The following is a 15,468-nucleotide window of genomic DNA, read 5'->3' as shown; positions in this document are numbered from 1 at the left end:
GATCTCTGACCTGATGAACAGCTCCTCAAAGTAGCACACCAATGGCTGCTTTAACATTTTTCTTTAGTGTCTTCACTGCTGGGTGAGCTCTTTGGTTGCTTGGGAACCCCAGGGTCTCCCCTTGAGCAATGAAGTTCACCCTCTCCATTCCTTATGTGATATTATGCAGTCACTTTCCCTTCCTCTTACTGTCTTTCATACCTACTGGGGCAAACAAAATTTGGCCAGTTAGAAGAGTCCTGATTTTATAAATAACTTGGATCCAATTGTCTAATATAGGTTACTTTGTGTGATGTGTGTTGTATCTGGCGTGCTATCAAATTGGCTTATAAATAAATGAGTGCTGGTCAATTAAACAACTAAGACGTCTAAATCTGTTAGTTTGAAGATAATATTGTGTCTTCTAAAATTTAACTTTAAGATTTTTACCTAGGTAAACCACTGATGTTGATGTTGATATGGTTTAGAGTTGTTAAAATGGGTTTAAATAGTGAATTTCTTTATAGTTTAAATTATATAATTGTACAATAGTTTTAATCTATAGAATGACACTGTCTGGTGGGCAGTTCAGAATCTTGCTCCCTAGCTTTATATAATATGTGCCAAAGACAATGTGTTTTTTCACTGGGAAAAAGAGTATTTTCATCAAATTAAGAAGTTATTAAAAGGGAGGTTCAATATAAAGAAACTAGTGAGTAGAAAACAGAGGTGTGAAGTAAGTTATGGATAGAAGGTGTATTGTTTTCCAAGGAAGGATTTAAAGAAAGAGTGACTTTTTAATAAAAAAGGATTTTGTATAGTAAATTATTTTCCTAGAGTAACATGACTAGTTATTTAAGAAAAAGGTAGAATAAGACACACAGGGAGTCCAAGCATGTTGTAGTTGGTCTGTGTGGGTCATGATGAGATTTCCGAAGGGGAATTTGTGAGAAGAATTTTGTTCATGATTAAGCTAACTATGATTGAAGAAAAATTGTTTGCAGTAGACTTTCTGGAGAATGGTCTACATATGGGAACTGGGTTTTCTTAAGGTATTGATTTGATAAATTGTGGCAAATTTTGCTTTTAATGCTACAACTGGTTTCTTTAAAAATGTCTTAGATTTGTGCCTCAGTAATTTAACTGTTATTGTGTCTCCCTTCTTTTAGCTTTTTCTCCGTTTTCAAAGTTATAGCGTGATGACTGTATCCTTTAGCTTTCTCTTCAGCTCCTGTAACTTTTACCCCTCTAGTTTTGTTGTTCTGGCCTGATGCTAGTGTTTTGTCTTAGATGTCCATGGAAACAGTGTTTTTCCACAATACAGTCTGATTCTATGCTTTTGGTTTTACCTGACACATAACCTGATTTTTGGCTTTTAGTTTTTGATTTTTGTATAACTTAGAAAGATTTTATGGGCTAATGAGTGCACGCCCACTTCCATTCCTGTCTGGCCTAGAAAGTTATGTTAAATTGGCTATACGTATTTTCACTCTAATTCTCTTGGGCAAAGGATATCCCAAAGAAACCTATGAAAACTACCCGGGGCCATAAGAGGAAAAAGGGTGTCAGACATGCCTCACTATGTCCCATTTACTTAGGCTAGGTTCACAAAGACCTTCAAGAATATAGAAATAAAGTATTGTCTCCTCCTCAAAAACTTAATCTTACTAAAAACTTAAAAAGAAGAATTCACTGAGGATCAATTACAAGCAAAATGGGAGGGCCATACTATCAGGTATTGTTAAGTATCCTTACTGCTATTAAATTTCATGGGATCACTAGCTGGGTACATCTGTCCAGGATTAAACTGGTTCCTTATAAGTCCCCATAGGCATAAGAGTAAGGTACCATGGCTTACACTTTTGAATTTACTCCAAAAAGACTTAAAGTTATTATTTCATGAACACGTAGATAAATAACATGATGCCGTGGGGGGGCCTAGGAACATTAATTTTTCTCTTCCTTGTAATTGTAATTTTCTTATTTAACCTCCTAGGTTTATATTTTCTACATTCCACATAAAGATGATGCTGGCACAAGGCTTCCAACCCAGCCAATCATCTGACCTGGAAAATGAAAATATCCTACCATCATGCCCCTCAGATTAAGTACCAGAGATTTTTACTCCTCCAATGCCAGGCAGGGCTTACACCTATAGAGTAATCAAGAAGCAGTTCCAGAAAATGGACCCCTGCTCTACTACTGCCCCCTTAAGGTTAAAGCGAAGTATTTAATCTCTGAGTGAGAAATGAGGTAGGAAACAGGCAGGACTTGTTTCCTGGTCACGAGCCTGCTAGGGTTGAACAGGATCTGGTCCAGACAGGACGAGGTGAAGAAATCGCCAGGAACAAGCAGATGGTGATGAAAGTGATCCCTAGTTGCCCTCATTGCTCATTAGCATAAGATACTCCCACCAGTGCCATCACAGTTTACAAATGCAATAGCAATGCCCTAGAAGTCACCACTCCTTTCCAAGGCAATGACCTGAAGTTACTGCCCATTTTCTGGAAAGTTCTAAGTAACCTATGCATTTATAGATAATAGGACTCCATTGTAGTTCCTTTCACTCCTGGCTTTCTAGGAGTTTTTATTATTTTAACTCTTAACTAGGTTTTCATATCAATCCAATGCTTTGTAATTTCTTTAAGTACTATATTATTTTCTTGTTTATTATTTTAATATAGTAAATTACATTGATATGTTTTTCTAATGGTGAAGCACCCTTTCTCTCTTAGAATAATGTGTGTTTGGTAATAACATTGTATTATTTTAATACGCTGTTGGATTCCATTGGCTAACAGTGACAGCTTTGCATCTTCATTGTTAAGAGATGTTGGCCTCTTGATCATTTTTCTTCATTTTTTCTGATGTGTGTTTATGTGTATATCTATTTGCTATTCTTATTCAATTTTTGTATTAGTATTATGCTATGTTTACTATTCTATATGCTTTTATGGGCATTTCATTCATACCTAGTATTCAAAATATAATATTCTGATCACTTTAAACTTGTATCTGCAGTTCAGACAATTAAGTTCTTATCTGTATATTCAACTATCTATGAGAGAGTATCACCTATGTTTCTAAAAATCACTTCAAAATTAACTCATCATAAATCAAATATACTTATTCTTTGTAGTATGTCCTTTCTGTGAATCAATAATTACATTTTTGACCTGATTCACTTAAGTAGAAACCCATTTAAGTCACTTGGAAGTTCACTTGCTATCTCACTTATCACATTAAATTAACAATTACATGCAAACAGTTATACTCCTAAATATCTTTTCAGTTATGTCTTCTAGTCTTTCCTTCCATTGTCGCTCACTTAGTTAAGGCTTTCATGATGCCTCAGCTGTGCTACTGCAATGATCTCCTGTTCTTTCTGATTTTATTTTCACCCTTTCAACTCACCTCCCAAACTACCACAACAGACTTTTTTTTTTTTTCCTGAATTAGAAATCTGATTATGCCGCTTGCCTATTTAAAATGCTTCAGTGGCTTCCCATTGACTTCACAAGAAAGATTAAGCTTTACACTAGTGAAGAAAGCCTCTTTCTCTTCTGACTATTGTCTAACTTTCTGTTCTTAATCCCTATCAATCCTTTTTTCTAGGTGTAGTAATAATTTTACTTTTTCTAGGGAGCCATGCTTTCCTTTGCCTTGTTATATTAAACCAAGTTTGCTGTCTTCTGCTTCAAATAACATTATCCGCTCATTAAATCTTACTAAACTTCCATAATTCATCTCAAGCAAGATTTCCTCTCAGAAACATTTTCTGACTTACCTTCCCCCCTCCTCTAGAATATTGAGGACTATGTATTTTATTTATGCTTTTTCTTTATAATCCTCTAGTATCGAGTATACTATGATATTGTGTTAAAACAGTTAATTGTTTTGCCTATGTTATTCAGTAAATTGAAATGCCTGAGGATACTTGTCTTGTATGTCTCGGTATTTCCAAATTTAGTACAGTTCCAGGCAGAAATTTAATGATCTATGAGTATCATAGAATGAATGAAATTGACAAAGCTACTTTGAAAATTAAACAGTGAAGGGGAGAGATTGTGCTATTACAATCCACTCAGAACAAAAATGGACAGGAAGTAGAAACTAGAAAAGCACAAGAAATAATTAGTCAGACTTCAACATGTCCTTTCTGCAGCCCTCTTGAGCTTTGCCAAACCCTCATTAAAATGATGGTGACTAAACCAAAAATGACAACGGTCATTAAAACGTATTAAGAACTTCCTATATTCCAGTCACTGTGCTAGATAATTTATATTAATAATCTTATTCTTAAATCAATATAAACAAACTATACCCAAGAAAGAACTTGTATTTAGAAAGATTAGCCCAAATTACGGAGATGGAGTTTGTAGCCAGATTTGTCGGGCTTCAAAGCCTTTGATTTTCTTACACACCCCACAATACATCTGTTGCTTCTTTATAGTTCTGGTCCAATCATAGTTACTACTATTGCAGCAACAAATTTCTTCTCATGTGACATTTTCTTAAGTAGCATATAATTGTAAATCTTATATATTTTAGTGCAGAACACTGATTGTTTTACACTGAAACTACCATATTTTATTCTACAACTATTTAAACTGAAATTCCACTTAGAAAATCTACTTGGCATCATTTAGTGATTGCCAAATTGTGACTTAAAAAGAGATGAAAATAATCTGAGTAAATTTAATAATTTATGGGCCATGCTTGTGTCTTTCATGATTTTTATTGTTTTCTCACTCTATCTAAAGTGTTAGCATAAAAGTAAATTAGCTACCTTTTAGAGTTTTCCTTTATGCTCTTTAAGATAAAGTTATCCAGAGTGCGTCTGGTGTGTGAAATTGAAAATAAATATATGCATTTCCCACATCTTTACCATACACAGCTGTCATTCTAATGTCACTGGAAAGCAGGTTTTCTTCAAAGGTGTGTACTTTCTTTTAGAATACAGAAATAATAAATAATAACCATTTATAAATTAAGTCATCATTTGGGTGAAGCATTACTTGTCAGACATAATTTGAGGATTTCTGAAGAAAATAAACTTCAATTTTGGGTAACATCTGGATCTTCTTATTTCAATAGCTTCCCTGGGTTGTAAAAATACTACCTAATATGTACCTTCTGTCATTTTAATTGATTTCGTTGTTCACTGTAAGTTCCTTTCTTTGTAAGCTCTGCATTGAATACATGTAAGTATGAGAATTACTTAGAAACTAACAATGACACAATTTTTGAGTCTGAGAACAGATGGCTCCTTTGGGCAAAAAAATTCTGGTAATGTGAGTTCTCCATATGTATTTAACTAATTCTACCCCAATCTATTTCATTCAACGTTACTTGGAAATAACATTAACTGTGACGGTTTTTTATCTTTCAACATTTATTTATTGTTTTTAAAATTATGGTAAGATAATCATAACTAAATTTAACTTTTTAAAATTGTACAGTTTAATGACATTAAATACATTTAACTTGTTGTGAAAACATCACCACCATCTATCTCCAGTACTCTTTGCATTTTGCAAAATTGAAAGTCTGTACCCACTAACCTATAATTTCCTTTTCCTCCTCAGTTTATGAAAAATCACCACTCTATTTTCTGCCTTTATGTATTTGGCTACTCTGGATACCTTATATAAATTAAATCATACAATATTTGTACTTTTGTGACCGATTTATTTCACTTAGAATAATTTTCTCAAGTTATTCCTGTTATATCATGTATCACAATTTTCTTCCTTTTATTCATTGTGTCCATATACAACATCTTTCTTTTCCTATCCATTCATATGTCAGTGAACATTGAGTTTGCTTCCACTTTTTGGCTACTGTGAATAATGGTGTTATGAATATGCATGTACAGATATCTCAAGTCCCTGCTTTCAATTATTTTGTGTATGTACTCAGGAGTGGAACTGCTACATAATATGACAGTTATATTTCTAATTTCTTGAGAAACCACCGTGCTACCATGCTGATTTCCACAGTAACTGCACTATTTTACACTTCCTCCAGCATTGCAGAAGATTCCCTATATATTTATATCCTTTCTACCACTTGTAGCTTTGTATTTTTTTTTGTATAATTGTGATCCTAATGGATATAATACGTATTTCATTGTGATATTGATTTGCATTTCCTTAATGATTCATGCTGGTGAGTATTTATTTCAGGTGCTTGTTAACCATTTGTGTATCTCTTTTGAAGAAATATGTATTCAAACCCTTGGCCCATTTTTAAATCAAGTTGTCTTTTTTGTTTTGAGTTTTAGGAGTTCTTGATATGTTCTGAATGTGAATCATCCCCTGCTGTCCAGTTAATTGTGTTCCTGCCAAATTCACATGTTGAAATCCTAACCCCTAATTTGACAATATTTAGAGACAAGGGCCATACAGATGTACAAGTTCAATGAGGTCATGGGGTGGTTCCCTGATCTGAGAGGTTTAGTTTTCCTGTAAGATGAGACACAAGACAGCTGTCTTGCTCTCTCCATCATGTGAAGAAACAGAGACAATTGGCTGTCTGCAAGCCAGGAAGAGAGCCCTCAATATAAAATAATTCTTCCAATCCTTAATCTGGGAATTGTAGCTCCTAGAAGTGTGAAAAAATAAATTTCCGTTGTTTAAGGTATCCAGTTTATGGTATTTTCTTGTAAGAGCATGTGCAGTCTAATGCAAACCCTTATCAGATATATGACTTGAAATTACTTTTCCCATGGTGCAGGTTACATTTTTACTTTGTTAACTGTGTCTTTTGAGGCACGGATTTTAGTTTTGATGTAGCCCAATCTATCTATTATTTTTCTTTTGTTGCCTGTGCTTTTGGTGTCATACCCGAGAAAACACTGCCTGATGCAAGGTCAAGAAATTTTCCCCTATGTCTCTTTCTACAAGTTTTATAGTTATAGCTTTTATATTTAGGTCTTTTATTCATTTTGAGTTAATTTTTGTGTAGACTGTAAGATAAGGATCCAACTTCATTGCTTTGCATGTGGATATTCAGCTTTCCCAATGTAAATTCTTAAATAATATTTCACCATGGAATGGCATTGGTACCCTTGCTGAAAATTATTTGACCACATGTGAAGGCTTATTTGAGGGCCCCCTATATTATTCAATTCAACAATTTGTCACTCTTCATGCCAGTATCGAGGTATTCTGATTTCTGTAAACTTTTAGTAAAATTTGACATACAAAAGTGTGAGTACTACAATGTTGGTTTCCTCTGTCAGACTTTTTTCTGACTTTTTGTGTCCCTTGTGATTCTGTATGAATTTGAATATAAACTTTTCTACTCCTGCAAAAAAGCTTTGGAATGTTGATAGCAACTGCATTAAATCTGTAGATCACTTTGGGCAGTATAAGCATCTCAATAATACTAGGCATAGCAATTCATGAATACTGGCTATCTTTCCATGTACTATTGTCTTATTAGTTTCTTTCAGCAATATTTAATGGTTTTCAGTGCTCAAGTATTTCACCTCATTGGTTAAATATATTTCTAATACTTTTTAAAGATTATTGTAAGCAGGATTTCCTTTTCAGATTGTTTACTGTTAGTGCACAGAAATGCATCTGATTTGGGGACGTTGACTTTGTATTGATTTTTTATTTGTTCTAACTTGCGCGTGTGTGTGTGTATGTGTAAAATATTTAGGGATTTCTACATATTAGATCATATCTTCTGTTATTTAAGGTAAGTTTACTTATTTCTATCCCATAGGAATGCCTTTTTTTTTCTTGCCTAACTGCTCTGGCAAGCCCTGGTAAGAGCTTTCTGTACTATGTTGAATAGAAATGCAAAAGCAGGTGATATGATTTGACTATGTCCCCCAAAGTTCATGTGTTGGAAACTTGATCCCCAATTTGATCATGTTGGGAGGTGGGACATAATTGGAGGTGTTTGAATCATGTGAGCACCAGTTTCACGAATGGATCAATTCTGTTATTGTGGAGGAGGTTTTATTATCAAGGGAATAAGTTTCTTATAAAAGGCCAAGTTTGATCCCCACTTGCTGTCTCTTTCTTTTTCGTTCTGCCATGTGATGTCTTCCACCATATGATGATAAAGCAAGAAGGCCCTTACCAGATGTTGGCATCCTATTTTTGGACTTCCTAGCATTCTGAACTGTGAGAAAATAAATTTCTATTATTTGTACATTGCCCATTCTCTGGTCTTCTGTTATAGCAGCACAGAATAAACTAAGACAGCAGACATTTTTGTCTTGTTCCTAATCTTAGAAGGAATTCAGGTTTTCACCATTATGTGTAATATTAACTGTGGGCTTTTCACATATGGTCTTTATTAGCATTAGTATTAGTAGTTTCCTTTTATGACTATTTTTGTTAAGTGTTTTTATCATGAGAAGGTATTAAAGTTTCAAAATTTCTTTGGCTATAACAATTGAGATGATCACGTGCCATTTGTTGTTTTTTGACGTTACTGTGCTGTTTTCCGTTGATTTTTTAGCTTTTATTTTAGGTTTAGGGTTACAAATTCAGGGTTTTTTTTTTTTGTTTTTTTTTTTTACATAAGAAAGCCTGTGTCATACAGTTTGTTATACAGTTTATTTCATCAACCAGGTATTCAGTCTAGTGTCCATTAGTTATTTTTCCTGATCTTCTCCCTTCTCCCACCTTGTGAAAGACAACAGTGTGTGTGCTGTTTCCCCCTATGAGTCGATGTGTTGTTATCATTTCTCTCCCACTTATTAGCAAGAACATACTATATTTGGTTTTCTGTTTCTGTGTTAGTTTGCTAAGGATAATGTCCTCCAACTCCATCTATGTCCCTGCAAAGGACAATATCTCTTTTTTTTTTTATGACTGCAGAGTATTCTATGGTGTATATGTACCATATTTTCTTTATCCAGTCTATCATTCATGGTTATTTAGGTTTATTTCACGTTTTTGCTATTGTGAATAGTGCTGCAAAAAACATACACATGCATGTTTCTTTATAATAGAAAGATTTATATTCCTTTGGGTATATACCCAGTAATGAGATTTTTGCATCAAGTGGTAATCCTGTCTTTAGGCCTTTGAGGAATCACTACACTGTCTTCCACAATGGCTGAACTAATTTAAACTCCCACCAACAATGTATAAGTGTTCCTTTTTCTTCACAATCTTCACATCTGTTAATTTTTAACTTTTGAAAAATAACCTTTGTGATTGGTGTTAGACGGTATCACACTGTGGTTTGGATTTGCATTTATCCAATAATCAGTGATGTGGAGCTTTTAAAAAATTGTTGGTGGCCACATATATGCCTTGCTTTGAAAAGTGTTGTTCATGTGTTTTTGCCCACTTTTTCTAGGGTTGTTTGTATTTTTCTTGTAAATTCATTAAATTCCTTAGAGATGCTGGATATCAAACCTTTGTTGGATGCATAGTTTGCAAAAATTTCTCCCATTCTGTAGGTTGATTGTCTCTTTAGTTTGTTGATAGTTTTTTTTTTTTGTGCTGTACATGAGCTCTTGAGTTTAATTAGATCCAATTTGTCAGTTTTTGCTTTTGTTGACATTGTTTTTGACTTCTTCATCATAAAATCTTTGCCCATGCCTATGCCCTAACTGGTATTGCCTAGGTTGACTTCAAGGGTTTTTATAATTTTGGATTTTACATTTAAGTCTTTAATTCATCTTGACGTAATTTTTTTTGTATGGTGTAAAAAAGGGTTTCAGTTTCAATGTCCTGCATATGTCTAGCCTGTTATACCAGCACCATTTATTGCATAGGGAGTACTCTTCCCATTGCTTATTTTTTCCTGTTTTGTCAATGATGAGTTAGTTATAGGTTCATGTTGTTCTTATTTCTGGGTACTCTATTCTGTTCCATTGGACTATCTGTCTGTTTTTGTACCAGTCCCATTTGTTTTGGTTACTGTAGCCCTATATTGTAGTTTTAAGTCAGGTACACTGATGCCTCCAGCTTGGTTTTTAGTTTTTTTTCTTTTTACTTACAGTTGCCTTGGCTATTGAGGCTCTTTTTGGTTTTATATGAATTTTAAAATACTTTTCTCTGTTTCTGTGAAGAATGTTAATGGTGGTTTAATAGGAATAGAATTGACTCTATAAATTGCTTTGAACAGTATGGCCATTTAAAAAATATTGATTATTTCCATCCATGAGCATGGAATGTTTTTCCATTTGTTTTTGTCATCTCTGATTTTTTTTGAGCAGTGGTTTTTAGTTCTATCTGTGGAGATATTTCACCTCCATAGTTAGCTGTATTCTTAGGTATTTTAATTTTGGGGGACAATTGTGAATGGGAGTTTGTTTCTAATTTGGCTCTTGTCTTGGCTGTCGTTGAAGTATAGAAATGATAGTAATTTTTGCATATTGATTTTGTATTCTGAGATTTTGCTGAAGTTGCTTATCAGTTTAAGAACCTTTTCAGCTGAGAATATGGGGTTTTCTAGATACAGGATCATGTAATCTGCAAACAGGGATAGTTGTACTTTCCCTCTTCCTTTTTGGATGCCTTTTATTTCTTTCTCTTGTCTAATTGTTTTGGCTAGAATTTCCAATGCTATGCTTACTGATAGTGGTGAAAGAGGGCATTTGTGCCTTGTGCTGGTTTTTAAGAAGAATTCATTCAGCTTTTGCCCATTCAGAATAATGTTGGCTGTGGGTTTGTCATAGATGGTTCTTATTATTTTGAGATGTTTTTTTCAATACCTGTATTTAGATTTTTAACAGGAATGGATGTTGAATTTTATCAAAAGTCTTTTCTACATCTACTAGTTGTCTTTTTTTGTTGTTGGTTTTAGTACTGCTTATGTAATTAATCACATATATCAATTTGCTTATGTTGAACCAACCTTGCATCCCAGATATGAAGTCTCCTTGATCATGGTGGATAAGCCTTTGGACATTCTGCTGGATTCGGTGTGTCAATATTTTGTTGAGAATTTTTGCATTTATGTTCAAGCATGTTGGTATGATGTTTTCTTTTTTGTTATCTCTGCCAGATTTTGGCATCAGGATAATGCTGGTCTCATTGAATGCCTTAGGGAGAAGTCTCCCCTACTCAATTTCCTGGAATAGTTTCCATAGGAATAGTATCAACCCTTCTTTGTGCATCTGGTAGAAATCAGCTGTGAATTCCTCTGATTCTGGGCTCTTTTTCATTGACAGGCTATTTGTCACTGATTCAATTTCAGAGCTCATATTGGTCTGCTCAGGGATTCAAATTCTCCCTGGTTCATTTCTGGAAAGTGTAAGTTCCATTAATTTTTCCATTTATTCTAGATTTTCCAGTTTGTGTACATAGAGGTGTTCATAATATTCTCTGATGGTTGCTTGCATTGCTCTGAGGTGAGTGATAATATCCCCCTTGTCATTTCTGACTGTGTTTATTTGAATCTTATATTTTTTCCTATTTATCAGTCGATCTAGTAGTTTCTTTGTTAATTTTTACATCATGATGTTAGCCGGTTATTTTGCAGACTTCTTTATACGGTTGCTTTATAGTGTCACTGTTCTGTGTAGTTCAGTATGTTTTTTTGTAGTTGTTGGTAATATTCTTTCCTTTCCATATTTAGTACTTGTTGCAAGAAGTCTGAGAGTAACATATTTTCTCAGCATTTGCTTCTCTGTGAAGGACCTTATTTTTTCTTTGCATATGAAGATTAGTTTGGCTGGATATGAAATTCCGGGCTGGAATTTATTTTCTTAAAAATGTTGAATATTGGCCCCTAGTCTCTTCTGGCTTGTAAGGTTTCTTCTGAGAGGTCGGCTGTTAGTTTGATGGGCTTTACTTTGTAGATAATCTGTCCTTTCTCTCTAGCTGTCTTTAAGATTATTTTTTATTTCATTTGATACTTGGAGAATCTGAAGACTATTTGTCTTGGGGATGATCTTCTCATAGAGTGTCTTACTGGAGTTATCCGCATTTCCTAAAGTTGAATGTTGGCCTCTCTAGCTAGGTTAGGGAATTTTTCATGGATATGTCATGAAAAATGTTTTTCAGGTTGTTTCCATTCTTCTAGTCTCTTTCAGGTGCACCAAACAATCATAGATTTTGTCTCTTTACATAACTCCATGTTTCTCAAAGGTTTTGTTCATTCCTTTTTACTCTTTTTTTTCTGTATTCATGTCTGCCTGTCTTGTGTCAGAAAGACAGTTTTCAAGCTACAAGATTCTTTCCTCCACTTGGTATATTCTTCTATTAATACTTGTGATTGCATTATGAACTATTTGTAGCGTGTTGTTCAGCTCTATCAGGTTGGTTATATTCTCTTCTACACTGGCTATTTTCTCTGTCAGCTCCTGTATTGTTTTATCATGATTCTTAACTTCTTTGCATTGGGTTACAGCATACTCCTTTAGCTCAGTAAATTTCTTTCCTATATATATTCTGAAATCTATTTCTGTCATTTCAGCCCTCTCAGCCTCAGCCTGGTTTCAAATATGCTATAGAAATGACACAGTCATTTACAGTAAGAGGAACACTGGCTTTCTGAGTTTTCAGCAATCTTGCACTGATTCTTTCTCATATTTAGGGCTTATCTACCTTCAATCTTTGAGGTTGCTGCGTTTTTAAAATATATAACAGTCTGACTACCTTTCCCATAAGGCTGCTGCGGTATGCTTGGGGTACCAGTTTTTCCAGTACCTGGAGGTAACACCAGTGAAAACTAGAAAACAGCAAATATGGCAGCTTGCTTCTTTTTGGGGGAGCTCTGTCCAGGGAGGTACAGAGCTGTTGCTGTCCTGAATGTACCTGTAGGAAATGCCTGAAGACCCCATTTGGGAGGTCTCAGCCAGGCAGGAGGAATGAGATCAAGGACCTTATTAAAAAGTTATCTGATCATGTTTTTGTCGAGCAGCTGTGCTCTTCTGGGGGTCCATGTCCACCTCTGGCAGCCTCAGACACTCTGAAACCCAAAGGCCAGAATGGATAAGACATCCAAACAGCCAAGTTGGTAGCCTGTCTCTCTTCCTGATAGCTGCATCCCAAGGAGGCCTAAAACCTCTGTCAATCAGAGAACACTGGTGGGGGTAGCCAGAGATCCTAATTTGGGGACTCCACTTGGTGACGAGCAATGGTGTCAGGGAACTGCTTAAAAAGCAGTATGGCCGTGTTTTTGTGGGGCCACCGTCCTTTGTTGAGGTACCATTTCCATCCCCAGTAGGCTTGGACTCTCCAAGGCTGGAAAGCCAGAACTGCTGAGTCATCCAAACAGCAAAGATGGCAACCCACACCTCCTTCTGGAAGTTGTGTCCCAGCAAGTTTTCAAATCCCTGTCAGCTGGAGAACACTGGTGGGTGTGGCTGGAGGCTCTGGTTGGGAGGTTCCACCTTAGTGAGGAGGAACAAGATTGAGAACACACTTAAAGAAACAATATATTCATGTTTTTGTAGAGCAGTTCTGCTGTGCTGGGGTGCCACTTCTGGCTCAGTTGACTTGGGCTCTCCAAAGCTCACAGGCTGGAATGTCTAAGTTGCCCAAACAGCAAAGATGGCAGCCTACTCCTCCCTACAATGAACTCTGTCTAAGGTAGGCACAACATTGCTACTGGTGGCTGGCTATAATATCAAGCCAGTGGGTCTTATCCTGTGAGTCACAGTGGAAATGGGACCTGCAGACATTGGGCCCCTGACTCCAACCTCTTTCCTAGACCTATGTATGGGGCTCTAACCACTCACTTTGTCAGAGTGACAGTTAATTCTACTGGGAAGCCCAGAAATCTAGAATATCCAAAGTTTCCATGTCTCCACATGTGCCTGAGTGGCAACTTTGCCAAGGCTCCAGGTAGCTCTGTGTGTCAGACTGAAGGCCCTGGTGAAGTGGGTGTACCAGGGGATCTCCTAACCTGGTGGTTGAAAAGATCTGTGAGATGAGTGTGGTTTTCTGGGGTTGCACATTCACTCACCACTTCCCTGGGTAGGAGAGGTTCCCTTTGCACTGTGTTGTTCCCAGATGGGCCATCATACCGCCTTACTGTGCTCTGTTCTTCATGGGTCGAGTCGTTTCCTTGAGTAGTCCCAGTGTAAGCATCTGGATGTTTCAGTTGAAGGTACTGTATTTACTCGCCTCTTCCATTTATCTCCATGAAAGCCACACACCCTAGCTGCTTCTAGTCAGCCATCTTGGGAACACCCTGATTGATTTGTATAGGGTGAACTTTCCTTACGTTCGAGAAATAAAATCACATTTTTGATGGTGTATAATCCTTTTAAAACACTATCAAATTCTCTTTGCTAGTATTTTGTTGACAACGTTTGCATCACTATTAATCAGGAATATTTGGCTGTACCTTGCTTTACTTGTACTTTCGTTGTATAGTTTTGGTATCAGAGTAACTTGTCTTATAGAATTAGTTAAGAAGTGTTCTCTCCATTTCATTTTTTGTTTATTTGTTTCAGAAACATTGGTGTTATTTCTTCTTTAAATGTTTGGTATAATTCACCAGTTGATAATGGTTTGGTTCTGTGTCCCCACCCAAATCTCATGTTGAATTGTGATTTCCAGTGTTGGAGGTGGGGCCTGGTGGAAGGTACTTGGTTCCTGGGGGTGGTTTCCAAGGATTTAGCACAACCCTGTTAATCCTGTCTCATGATAGAGTTCTCACAAGATCTAGTGGTTTGAAAAGTGTGTAGCACCTGGCTGGATGTGGTGGCTCACACCTGTAATCCCAGCACTGGGAGGCCAAGGCAGGCAGATCACGAGGTCAGGAGATTGAGACCTTCCTGGCTAACATGGTAAAACCCCATCTCTACTAAAAATACAAAAAATTAGCCAGGCATGATGGAGGGTGTCTGTACTCTCAGATACTCAGGACGCTGAGGCAGGAGAGAGACAAAGCTTGCAGTGAACCAAGATCATGCCGCTGCACACCAACCTAGGTGACAGAGTGAGACTTTGTCTCAAAAAAAAAAGATTAAAAGAAAAGTGTGTAGCACCTCACCACTTTGCTCTGTCTCTCTTCTGCCAGCCTTATGAATATGTGCCTGCTTCCCCTTCACCTTCTGACATGATTGTAAGTTTCCTGAGGCCTTACTAGAAGCAGAAGTCTGTACATCCCATAAAATCATGAGCAGATTAAACCTCTTTTCTTTATAAATTACTCAGTCTCAGATAGTTCATTATAACAATGTGAAAAATAACTACTACTACAGAAAATTGGTATCAGAGAAGTGGGGCTTTGCTCTAAAGATACCTGAAAATGTGGAAGTGACTATTAAACTGGGTAACGGGCAGAAGCTGGAGTCATTTGGAAGGCTCAGAAAAAAAAAAGGAAGATGAGAGAAAGTTCAGAACTTTTTGAGACTTGTTGAATGGTTGTGACCAAAATGCTGAAGAACAAGCTGAGAAGGTCTCAGATGAAGATGAGGAGCTCACTGCAAACTGGAGTAAAGGTCACACTTGCTATGCTTTAGCAAAGAGTCTCTGTGGAACTTTGAACTTGAAAGAGATAATTTAGAATAGCTGGCAGAATATATTTCTTTTTTTTTTTTTTTTTTTT

The sequence above is a fragment of the Colobus angolensis genome, unplaced genomic scaffold (assembly GCF_000951035.1).
Source record: "Colobus angolensis palliatus isolate OR3802 unplaced genomic scaffold, Cang.pa_1.0 Scaffold373, whole genome shotgun sequence".
NCBI lineage: Eukaryota > Metazoa > Chordata > Mammalia > Primates > Cercopithecidae > Colobus > Colobus angolensis.
The sequence above is the reverse complement of the archived record's forward strand: the minus strand, read 5'-3'. Positions refer to the sequence as shown.